Below are 10,386 nucleotides of genomic sequence, written 5' to 3'. Positions count from 1 at the left end.
TTTTCTATTAACATACATTTAATAAAAAATAATATCTACTCTGGCTCTCTTCTCCATTGTAAGGGGAAGAGTGGTGAGGAGGGGCTGGCACTCTGCCGACCCCTAAGCATCCGGACAAGCCCTGCCTCCAAGGCTCCCCTCTACCCGCCACTTTCCAACAGGCTGTGACCTCCAGACACATGGTTCAAAGTTACAAGTGCTTTAGGCCCTCCTTTGAGCTCCCCCAGCCCCCCGCCTTGGGCAGAATTCAGGGGCCACCTGGGAAAAAAACCCTTGCCTTTTCTTGTTCTTGGGATGCTTTATTCATGTCAGAAAGAGGATCTGGGGGCAGAGAGTGACATCTCTACTGGCTAGGGGGAACAGAGGAAAGGGACCGTGATGAGGGACAGGGCCGAGAAGAGGGATGGCGCTGAGCTGGCCTCACTGCACCGGTCACTGAGGAACAAGTCCTCCACAGCCGGGTCAGGCAGCAAGTGCAGGGCTTGCTCAGCATGCTGAGCCCCTCCAGGCCCAGTGGCTCCATGTGCAGCTCGTCCTCCAGCCCCAGCCCCAGCCCAGCTGCTGACACCTCCAAGCCCAGCATGCAGGCCAGGGCTGCTGCCGTCTCCTTGTAGAAGCCTGGGGAGCCGTCTCCTGTGAGGATGAGGTTAGGCCCGGAGCCGTAATGAGAACAGTGGGTTACATTCTGGTGGTTGAGGGCATGAGGGTCCTGGGGCCCACTCACTGTCCCCTCACCCCCTAAGAATCCAGGCCCTTTGGAAAAGCCAGGGGAAACCAGCACCAGCTGGTCAACGGGTTCTCCATGCTGAACTGCCCCAGGTTCCCGAGGCTGAAGTCACTCATCGATCGGTGGTAAGACTGTTGTCCATGCTCACTGGGGCTGGCTGGGTACAGTGTCCTTTACTGTAGCTGCCTGCCCAGGGGCTGACACCCTGAGAGCTGCACTGAGCAGGCATGAGAGGGCAGCTCTGGCTGCTGCAGAGGCTTTGGGGTGGGTGACTGGATGGGCAGAATGAAACCTTGGGGACTGTAGTGGATATGGAGGCAGCCACTGGTTGGTGGGCAGCTTACTGTCATCCAGGGGGACTCCTTGAGTGATGGAAAACAAAGTGGGTGACATTGCTGGCAAAAACTGTTTGGGCAGTTGCTGTTGGGACCTTCTGGCATTGGCTGGGCCAGCAAACTATGGGGACTGAGGGGCACATAGTGGTGGCGGGGGAAGGCCCTAGGGGCAGAAGCTGAGTAAGGCAGAGGTAGAGGTGGGGGGTTGGTGGGGAGGGCAGAACCAGAGATGAAGTGGAAGAGGAGGAGGAGAGGGCCAGGGCACTGAGTGAGGGGTGACCCAGGGAGGTGGTGGGCAGTGCCTGGTGGGCCAAGGAGGCAGCAAGCAGTCATGAGGGGTGACTGTGGGAGCCCTGGAGCTGGAGCTGAGGACTGCTCAGGGAAGTCTGGAGGTTGGGATTGCTTAGGGAGGATGGCAAGGATGGGTGGCTGAGAGGTGAATGATGTCCTGGCACACCATAGCCCAGACCCCCACTGATGCCCAGATGGGTCATGGTGTGGGCCAAACTGGAGGGACTGTTGCCCCCACTCAGGCTGAGACAGGCTGTCTCCTCTGGGTCCATGAGGTGGGCAGTGGTGGAGCAAAGTGCAGGGTGGTGAGGTCAGGTAGGGAGCCGCCTGTGTTCATGGCAGTTAGGAGGACAGGCACAGTAGCAGGCTGGTCAGGAGACAGGGAGATGTTAACTCCAGAGACTTCACAGGACTGAAGTCGGGAGGAGGATGAGGACAGCTTCTTCACATCCCATGGTTTCAGCAAGTGCTTACCATTTAGCAAGTTCTCCTCAATAGAAGGGACTTTGGAGTCCATCTCGCCATCCAGAAAACCTTCACGGCTGATCGGCAGGACCCTGGTGGCTGCAGGGCCTGGATAAGTGTCCAGAGGGCTGGGGTACATCATGCTTGCGTGAAGGACAGAGTCAGAGCTTGTTCTCTTAAGTGCAGATGGTAGTCGAAACAACTGCCCCTTCTCTGCAGGGAAATTGCCCCAGAGAATTGTCCTCCACTAACTGAACTCTGGAGAAGGAGATAAATAGTCAGGACAATAGGGAGAGCTGTCAGTGTGGTGAGGATAGCAGTGAAGTCGGGACACCATTCTTCGGGGTCTCCCTGCACCTGTTCCCCCAGCCCGTGGTGCCGAGTGCTCTGAGATGAATCCAGAGGGGAGTGGAAGGGACCCTGGAACTCAGCCAGGCCACAGCCAATCTGCTTCATGTTGGGCAGAGAGCCACCATAGTGGGAGCTCCTTGTGTATGCTAGCCGCAGTTTTTGGGCCTGTAACTGGGTGGAGCTGATGTCCATCATCCTCCTTGAAGGCCACTGTCTCCTCGCCCTGATACCACTTCTGCAGCGTGATCTTCTCACTAAATTTAAGTGGATTGGAAGCTGAGTCTGTGGCCAAACCGGCCCATTCACTCCAGACGTCACCATCTTTCTCCCCCTTCACTCCCCACCACCCTCCCAATACAAGCCTCCACCTCCGCCATGGGTCCCAGCCTGGCTCTTCCAGCCATAGCCGCTGCCATCTCTGAATTTTTTCTTTCTTTCTTCTGAAGTATAATTGACCTACAACACTAAGTTATCTCTCCTGGTTACCATGTATTAATCTGATATTTCTAACTATACAAAATGATCACCATGATGTCTAGTTATAGTTTCTCAACATACAAAGAAACTATATTTACTATATTCCCCATATTGTACATTTCATACCTATTACTATTAATTGAAATTTCGTACTTCTTAATCTGCCTATTTCTCTCCCCACCACCCATGCTCTCTGGCAACCACCTATTTGTTCTCTGTATCTGTTTCTGTTTAGTTATCTTTGTTCATTTATTTTGGGTTTTAGATGCCACATACAAGTAAAATCATGCACTATTTGGCTTTGTCTGACATTTCACTTAGTACAGTACTGTCAGTCCATCCATATTGTTGCAAATGGCAAGATTTCATTCTTTTGTATAGCTGAGTACTATGCTACTGTATATGTGTGTGTGTGTGTGTGTGTATGTATGTATATATATATATATCTTCTTTATACATTCATCTGCACTTGGGGTGCTTCCATATTTTGACTATTATAAATAATGGTGCTATGAACATTGGGGTATGCATGTTCTGAATTAGGTAATTTTTAAAATTCAGATACATACACAGAAGTGGAATTGGTGAATCACATGGTAGTTTATTTTTTTCAGTTTTTTTGAGGAAACTATCAGGCTTACTATAGTGATTGCACCAATTTACATTACCATCAATAGCATACAAGTGTTCCTTTTCTGTCATATCCTCCCCAACATTTGTTATTTTTGGTTTTTGATGATAGTCATTCTGAGAAGGGGGAGAAGATAATTCATTTTGGTTTTGATTTGCTGATTTTGATTTGGTGATTACTGATATCATGCATCTTTCCATGTGCCTGTTGGTTATCTATATGCCTTCTTTGGGAAAATGTCTATTCATTTGTTCTATCATTTTTTAATTGGGTCATGTGTTTGCATGTTTGACTTGTATGAGCTGCTTAAATATGATAGATTAACTCCTTATTGGTCATGTCATTTACAATTAATTTTCATTCAGTAGATTGCCTTTTCATTTTGTTGATGGTTTATTTTGCTATGCAAAAGCTTTTAAGTTAAATTAGGTCACATTTGTTTATTTTTGCTTTTGTTTTTTATGCCATAGGCGATAGATCCAAACAAAAAGGCTGTGATTTATGTCCAAGAGTTTTCTGCCTATTTTCTCTGCTGGGAGTTTTATGGTGTCTGGTCTTATATTTAGAACTTTAACTCATTGTCAGTTTATTTTTGCATATAGTATGAGAAAATGTTCTAATGTTATTCTTTTACATGTAGTTTTCTAGTTCTCTGAGCACAGTTTTAAAAAAAAACCTGTCTTTTCTTCATTGTGGATTCTTGCCCTTTTTATTGTAGATTAATTGACCATAAGTACATAGATTTATTTCTGGACTCTCCATTCTGTTCTGTTGATTAAATGTCTGATTTTGTACCAGTACCACACTGTTTTCTATTACTATAGCTTTGTAATACAGTCTGAAGTCAAGGAGCCTGATTCTTCCAGCGATGTTCTTTCTCAAGAATTTTTTGGTCTATGGGATATTTTTTGTTTCCATTTACATTTTAAAATTATTTGTTTTAGTTCTCTGGAAAATATCATTGTTATTTTGATTAGGGCTGCATTGAATCTCTAGATTGCCTTGAATAGTATTCTCATTTTAACAATATTAGTTATTCTAATCCATGAGCACAGTATATTGTTTCATATGTATGTGTTATCTTCAAGTACTTTCATCAATGTCTTTTAATTTTCCAAGTACGGATTTTTTTTTATCACTTTAGTTAAACTTATTCCAAGGTATTTTAATTCTTTTGATGTAATTATATATGATATTTTAAAAATTTCTTATTCTGCTATTTTGCTTTAATATATATTCAGTAAATACATGACAGATTTCTATATATTAATTTTGTATCCTGTAATTTTACTGAAGTCACTGATGAGTTTTTATACATTTGTAGGGTTTAAGAGGATTTTTTTTATAGTATCATATCACCTGCATACTGTTCATGCTGTTCATGGAGAAATAACTCCAGAAAGAATGAAGGGATGGAGCCAAAACAAAAACAATACCCAGCTGTGGATGTGACTGGTGATAGAAGCAAGGTCCAATGCTGTAAAGAGCAATATTGCATAGGAACCTGGAATGTCAGGTCCATGAATCAAGGCACATTGGAAGTGGTCAAACAAGAGATGGCCAGGGTGAACATCGACATTCTAGGAATCAGCGAACTAAAATGGACTGGAATGGGTGAATTTAACTCAGATGACCATTATATCTACTACTGTGGGCAGGAATCCCTCAGAAGAAATGGAGTCGCCATCATGGTCAACAAAAGAGTCTGAAATGCAGTACTTGGATGCAATCTCAAAAACGACAGAATGATCTCTGTTCATCTCCAAGGCAAACCATTCAATATCACAGTTATCCAAGTCTATGCCCCAACCAGTAACACTGAAGAAACTGAAGTTGAACAGTTTTATGAAGACCTACAAAACCTTTTAGAACTAACACCCCAAAAAGATGTCCTTTTCATTATAGGGGACTGGAATGCAAAAGTAGGAAGTCAAGAAACACCTGGAGTAACAGGCAAATTTGGCCTCGGAATGCGGAATGAAGCAGGGCAAAGACTAATAGAGTTTTGTCAAGAAAGTGCACTGGTCATAGCAAACACCCTCTTCTAATAACACCAGAGAAGACTCTACACATGGACATCACCAGATGGTCAACACTGAAATCAGATTGATTATATTCTTTGCAGCCAAAGATGGAGAAGCTCTATACAGTCAACAAAAACAAGACCAGGAGCTGACTGTGGCTCAGATCATGAACTCCTTATTACCAAATTCAGACTTAAATTGAGGAAAGTAGGGAAAACCACTAGACCATTCAGGTATGACCTAAATCAAATCCCTTACGATTATACAGTGGAAGTGAGAAATAGATTTAAGGGCCTAGATCTGATAGATAGAGTGCCTGATGAACTATGGAATGAGGTTCATGACATTGTACAGGAGACAGGGATCAAGACAATCCCCATGGAAAAGAAATGAAAAAAGCAAAATGGCTGTCTGGGGAGGCCTTACAAATAGCTGTGAAAAGAAGAGAGGCAAAAAGCAAAGGAGAAAAGGAAAGATATAAGCATCTGAATGCAGAGTTCCAAAGAATAGCAAGAAGAGAAAAGAAAGCCTTCTTCAGCGATCAATGCAAAGAAATAGAGGAAAAGAACAGAATGGGAAAGACTAGAGATCTCTTCAAGAAAATTCCAGATACCAAGGGAACATGTCTGGCAAAGATGGGCTCGATAAAGGACAGAAATGGTCTGGACCTAACAGAAGCAGAAGATATTAAGAAGAGGTGGCAAGAATACACAGAAGAACTGTACAAAAAAAGATCTTCACAACCCAGATAATCATGATGATGTGATCACTAATCTAGAGCCAGAGATCTTGGAATGCGAAGTCAAGTGGGCCTTAGAAAGCATCACTATGAACAAAGCTAGTGGAGGTATTGGAATTCCAGTTGAGCTGTTTCAAATCCTGAAAGATGATGCTGTGAAAGTGCTGCACTCAATATGCCAGCAAATTTGGAAAACTCAGCAGTGGCCACAGGACTGGAAAAGGTCAGTTTTCATTCCAATCCCAAAGAAAGGCAATGCCAAAGAATGCTAAAACTACCGCACAATTGCACTCATCTCACATGCTAGTAAAGTAATGCTCAAAATTCTCCAAGCCAGGCTTGAGCAATACGTGAACCGTGAACTCCCTGATGTTCAAGCTGGTTTTAGAAAAGGCAGAGGAACCAGAGATCAAATTGCAAACATCTGCTGTACCATCGAAAAAGCAAGAGAGTTCCAGAAAAACATCCATTTCTGCTTTATTGACTATGCCAAAGCCTTTGACTGTGTGGATCACAATAAACTGTGGAAAATTCTGAGAGAGATGGGAATACCAGACCACCTGACCTGCCTCTTGAGAAATCTGTATGCAGGCCAGGAAGCAACAGTTAGAACTGGACATGGCACAACAGACTTGTTCCAAATAAGAAAAGGAGGACGTCAAGGCTGTTTATTGTCACCCTGCTTATTTAACTTATATGCAGAGTACATCATGAGAAATGGTGGACTGGAAGAAACACAAGCTGGAATCAAGATTGCCGGGAGAAATATCAATAACCTCAGATATGCAGATGACACCACCCTTATGGCAGAAGTGAAGAGGAACTAAAAAGCCTCTTGATGAAAGTGAAAGAGGACAGTGAAAAAGTTGGCTTAAGGCTCAACATTCAGAAATCGAAGATCATGGCATCTGGTCCCATCACTTCATGGGAAATAGATGGGGAAACAGTGGAAACAGTGTCAGACTTTATTTTTCTGGGCTCCAAAATCACTGCAGATGGTGACTGCAGCCATGAAATTAAAAGACGCTTACTCCTTGGAAGAAAAGTTATGACCAACCTAGATAGTATATTCAAAAGCAGAGACATTACTTTGCCGACTAAGGTCCGTCTAGTCAAGCCTATGGTTTTTCCTGTGGTCATGTATGGATGTGAGAGTTGGACTGTGTAGAAGGCTGAGCGCTGAAGAATTGATGCTTTTGAACTGTGGTGTTGGAGAAGACTCTTAAGAGTCCCTTGGATTGCAAGGAGATCCAACCAGTCCATTCTGAAGGAGATCAGCCCTGGGATTTCTTTGGAAGGAATGATGCTAAAGCTGAAGCTCCAGTACTTTGGCCACCTCATGGGAAGGGTTGACTCATTGGAAAAGACTCTGATGCTGGGAGGGATTGGGGGCAGGAGAAGAAGGGGATGACCGAGGATGAGATGGCTGGATGGCATCACTGACTCGATGGACGTGAGTCTGAGTGAACTCCGGGAGTAGGTGATGGACAGGGAGGCCTGGCGTGCTTCAATTCATGGGGTGGCACAGAGTCGGACATGACTGAGTGACTGAAGTGAACTGAACTTACACTGCCTGCAAACAGTGACACTTATATTTCTCCTCTCCAATTTGGGTTATTTCTTTTTCTTGTCTGACCACTGTGACTCAATTCAGTGCAGTTCAGCCACTCAGTCATGTCTGACTTTTTGCAAGCCCATGGACTGCAGCACGCCATGTTTCCCTGTCCATCACAAACTCTCGGAGCTTGCTCAAACTCATGTCCATCGAGTCGGAGATGCCATCCAACTACCTCATCCCCTGTCGTCCCCTTCTTCTCCTGCCTTCAGTCTTTCCCAGCATCAGAGTCTTTTCCAGTGAGTCAGTTCTTCACATCAGGTGGCTGAGGTATTGGAGTTCCAGCTTCAGCATCAGTCCTTCCGATGAATATTCAGGACTGATTTCCCCTAGGATGGACTGGTTGGATCTCCTTGCAGTGCAAGGGACTCTCAAAAGTCTTCTCCAACACCACTGTTCAAAAGCCTAAATTCTTTGGCACTCATGAGTGCTTTCTTTATAGTTCAGTTCTCACATCCATACATGATTACTGGAAAAACCATAGCTTTGATTAGAGGGACATTTATTGGCAAAGTAATGTCTCTGCTTTTTAATATGCTGTCTAGGTTGGTCATAGCTTTTCTTCCAAGGAGCAAGTGTCTTTTAATTTCATGGCTGCAGTAACCATCTGAAGTGATTTTAGAGCCCAAGAAAATAACTGTTTCCATGTTTCCCCATCTATTTGCTATGAAGTGATGGGACCAGATGCCATGATCTTCATTTTCTAAATGTTGAGTTTTAAGCCAACTTTTTCATCAAAAAGTCAAGAGAGTTCCAGAAAAACATCTACTTCTGCTGTGGCTAGGACTTCCAATGCTCTGTTGAAGAAATGTGGCAAGATAGGCATCGGTGTCTAGATCCTGGTTTTATAGGAAATGCTTTCAGCTTTTCAATTTTGAGTATGGTGATAGCTCTGGGCTTATTGCAATGTTCTATATAATCTTGAGGCATATTCTGTTTGTACTGACTTTATTTTTTTTTATCACAAATGGATGTTGAATTTTGTCAAAAACATTTCATATTTATTGAGATGATTGTATTTGTTTTCTTCTTCAACTTGTTAATGTCTTGTATTACATTGATTGATTTTTGCTTATGGAACTATCCTTGCATTTCTGGTATGAATCCATTTGATCAAGGTATATTATCCTTTTTAAAGTATATTTGAATTTGGCTTGCTAATATTTTCTTGAAAATTTTTACATTTATGTTTCTCAGTGATACTGGCCTGCAACTTCCTTTAGTTTTTATATCTTTGGTTTGGTATCAGAGAAATGCTGACCCTGTAGTATGAGTTATGAAGCATTTGTTCCTATACAGTTTTTGGAATAGTTAGAGAAATATTGGCATTAACTCTTTGATAAATATTTGGTAGAATTCACTTGTGAAGTTACCTGGTCTTGGAGTTTTTGATAGTTGGGATTTTTTATCACTAATTTCAGTGTGATTGCTGGTAATTGTTCTGTTCCTATTGCTGATTCAGTCTTGTGATATTGTGCAGTTCTCAGAATGTGTCCATTTCTTCTCTGTTGATCATTTTATTGGCATATAATTGTTCTTAGCAATTCCTTATCCTTTGTACTTCTGTAGTGTTAGTTGTAACCTCTCTTTTTTCAATTCTTATTTTTTTGATTTGTACATCTCACTCATTTTTCTTGATCAGTCTGTCTAAAAGTTTAACAATATTGTTTATTTTTTTCAAAAAAACAGCTTTTAGCTTCATTGATCTTTTCTATTGTATTCTTAGTCTTCATTTACTTTTGCTCTGAATTATATGATTCATTTCCTCCTACTAACTTTTGTTGGTTTTTTTGTTGTTGTTTTGCTTTCTTTTTCTAGTTCTTTTAAGGTTAGAGTTTGGTGGGGTTTTTTGAGATTTTTCTTGTTTTCTAATGTAGGCTCGTATCTCTATAAATTTTCATTTTAGAACTTTTGCTGCTTCCCAAAGATTTTGGGCCACTGTGTTTTCATTTTCATTTATCTTCAAGTATTTTTATTTCCTTTTTTATTTTTTCATGGACCCATTCATTGTTTAGTAGAATACTGTTTACCTCCACATATACTTGTGTCTTTTAAAGTTTTTTTTTCTTCTTTTTGGTTTCTGGTGTCACAGCACTGTAGTCTGAAAAGATGCTTGTTATTATTTCAATCTTCTCAAACTGACCAAGAATTATTTTGTAGTGTCTCATGTAATTTTGCCTGGAGAATGTTTCAAGTGCAATTCATATGAATTCTGTGGCTTTTGGATGGAATGTTCTTTTCATATCTATTGGACCTAATATATCACTTACACCAGTGTTTCTGTGTTGGCTTTCTGTCTGGATAATCTGTCCATAGATGTACATGTGATATTAAATCCCTCACTATTACAGAATACTGCCTGTTTTTGCTTTATGTTTGCTGCAGTGCTCAGTTGCTCAGTCATGTCCAACTCTTTGTGGCCCCATGGACTGTAGTCCACCAGGCTTCTCTGTCCATGGAAGAATTCTGTTCCAGGCAAGAATTCTGGAATAGGGTGTCATTTCATACTTGAGAAGATATTCCCAATTTCAGCATTGAATTTGCATCTCCTATATTGGCAGGCAGATTTTTTTTACCACTAGGAAAAACAACAATTGTTTTACTTATTTAGGTGCTCATATGTTGGTGGTATTATATATATATATATATTTCTATTTATATATATATACACATACATACATACACATATACACACATTTATTATAGCTTCTTGTAATTATCCCTTGATAAT

The 10,386-nt window shown here is 41.9% G+C and overlaps 1 pseudogene; it reads right to left on the bottom strand.

The window, feature by feature from the left end:
* Window positions 1–350: 350 nt before the first annotated feature.
* LOC120864542 lies at window positions 351–2,490 on the bottom strand (annotated as a pseudogene).
* Window positions 2,491–10,386: the final 7,896 nt, after the last annotated feature.

Source organism: Oryx dammah, unplaced genomic scaffold (genome assembly GCF_014754425.2).
Source record: "Oryx dammah isolate SB20612 unplaced genomic scaffold, SCBI_Odam_1.1 HiC_scaffold_5, whole genome shotgun sequence".
In the NCBI taxonomy this organism is placed as follows: Eukaryota; Metazoa; Chordata; class Mammalia; order Artiodactyla; family Bovidae; genus Oryx; species Oryx dammah.
This window is presented reverse-complemented; position numbering and strand designations above follow the sequence as displayed.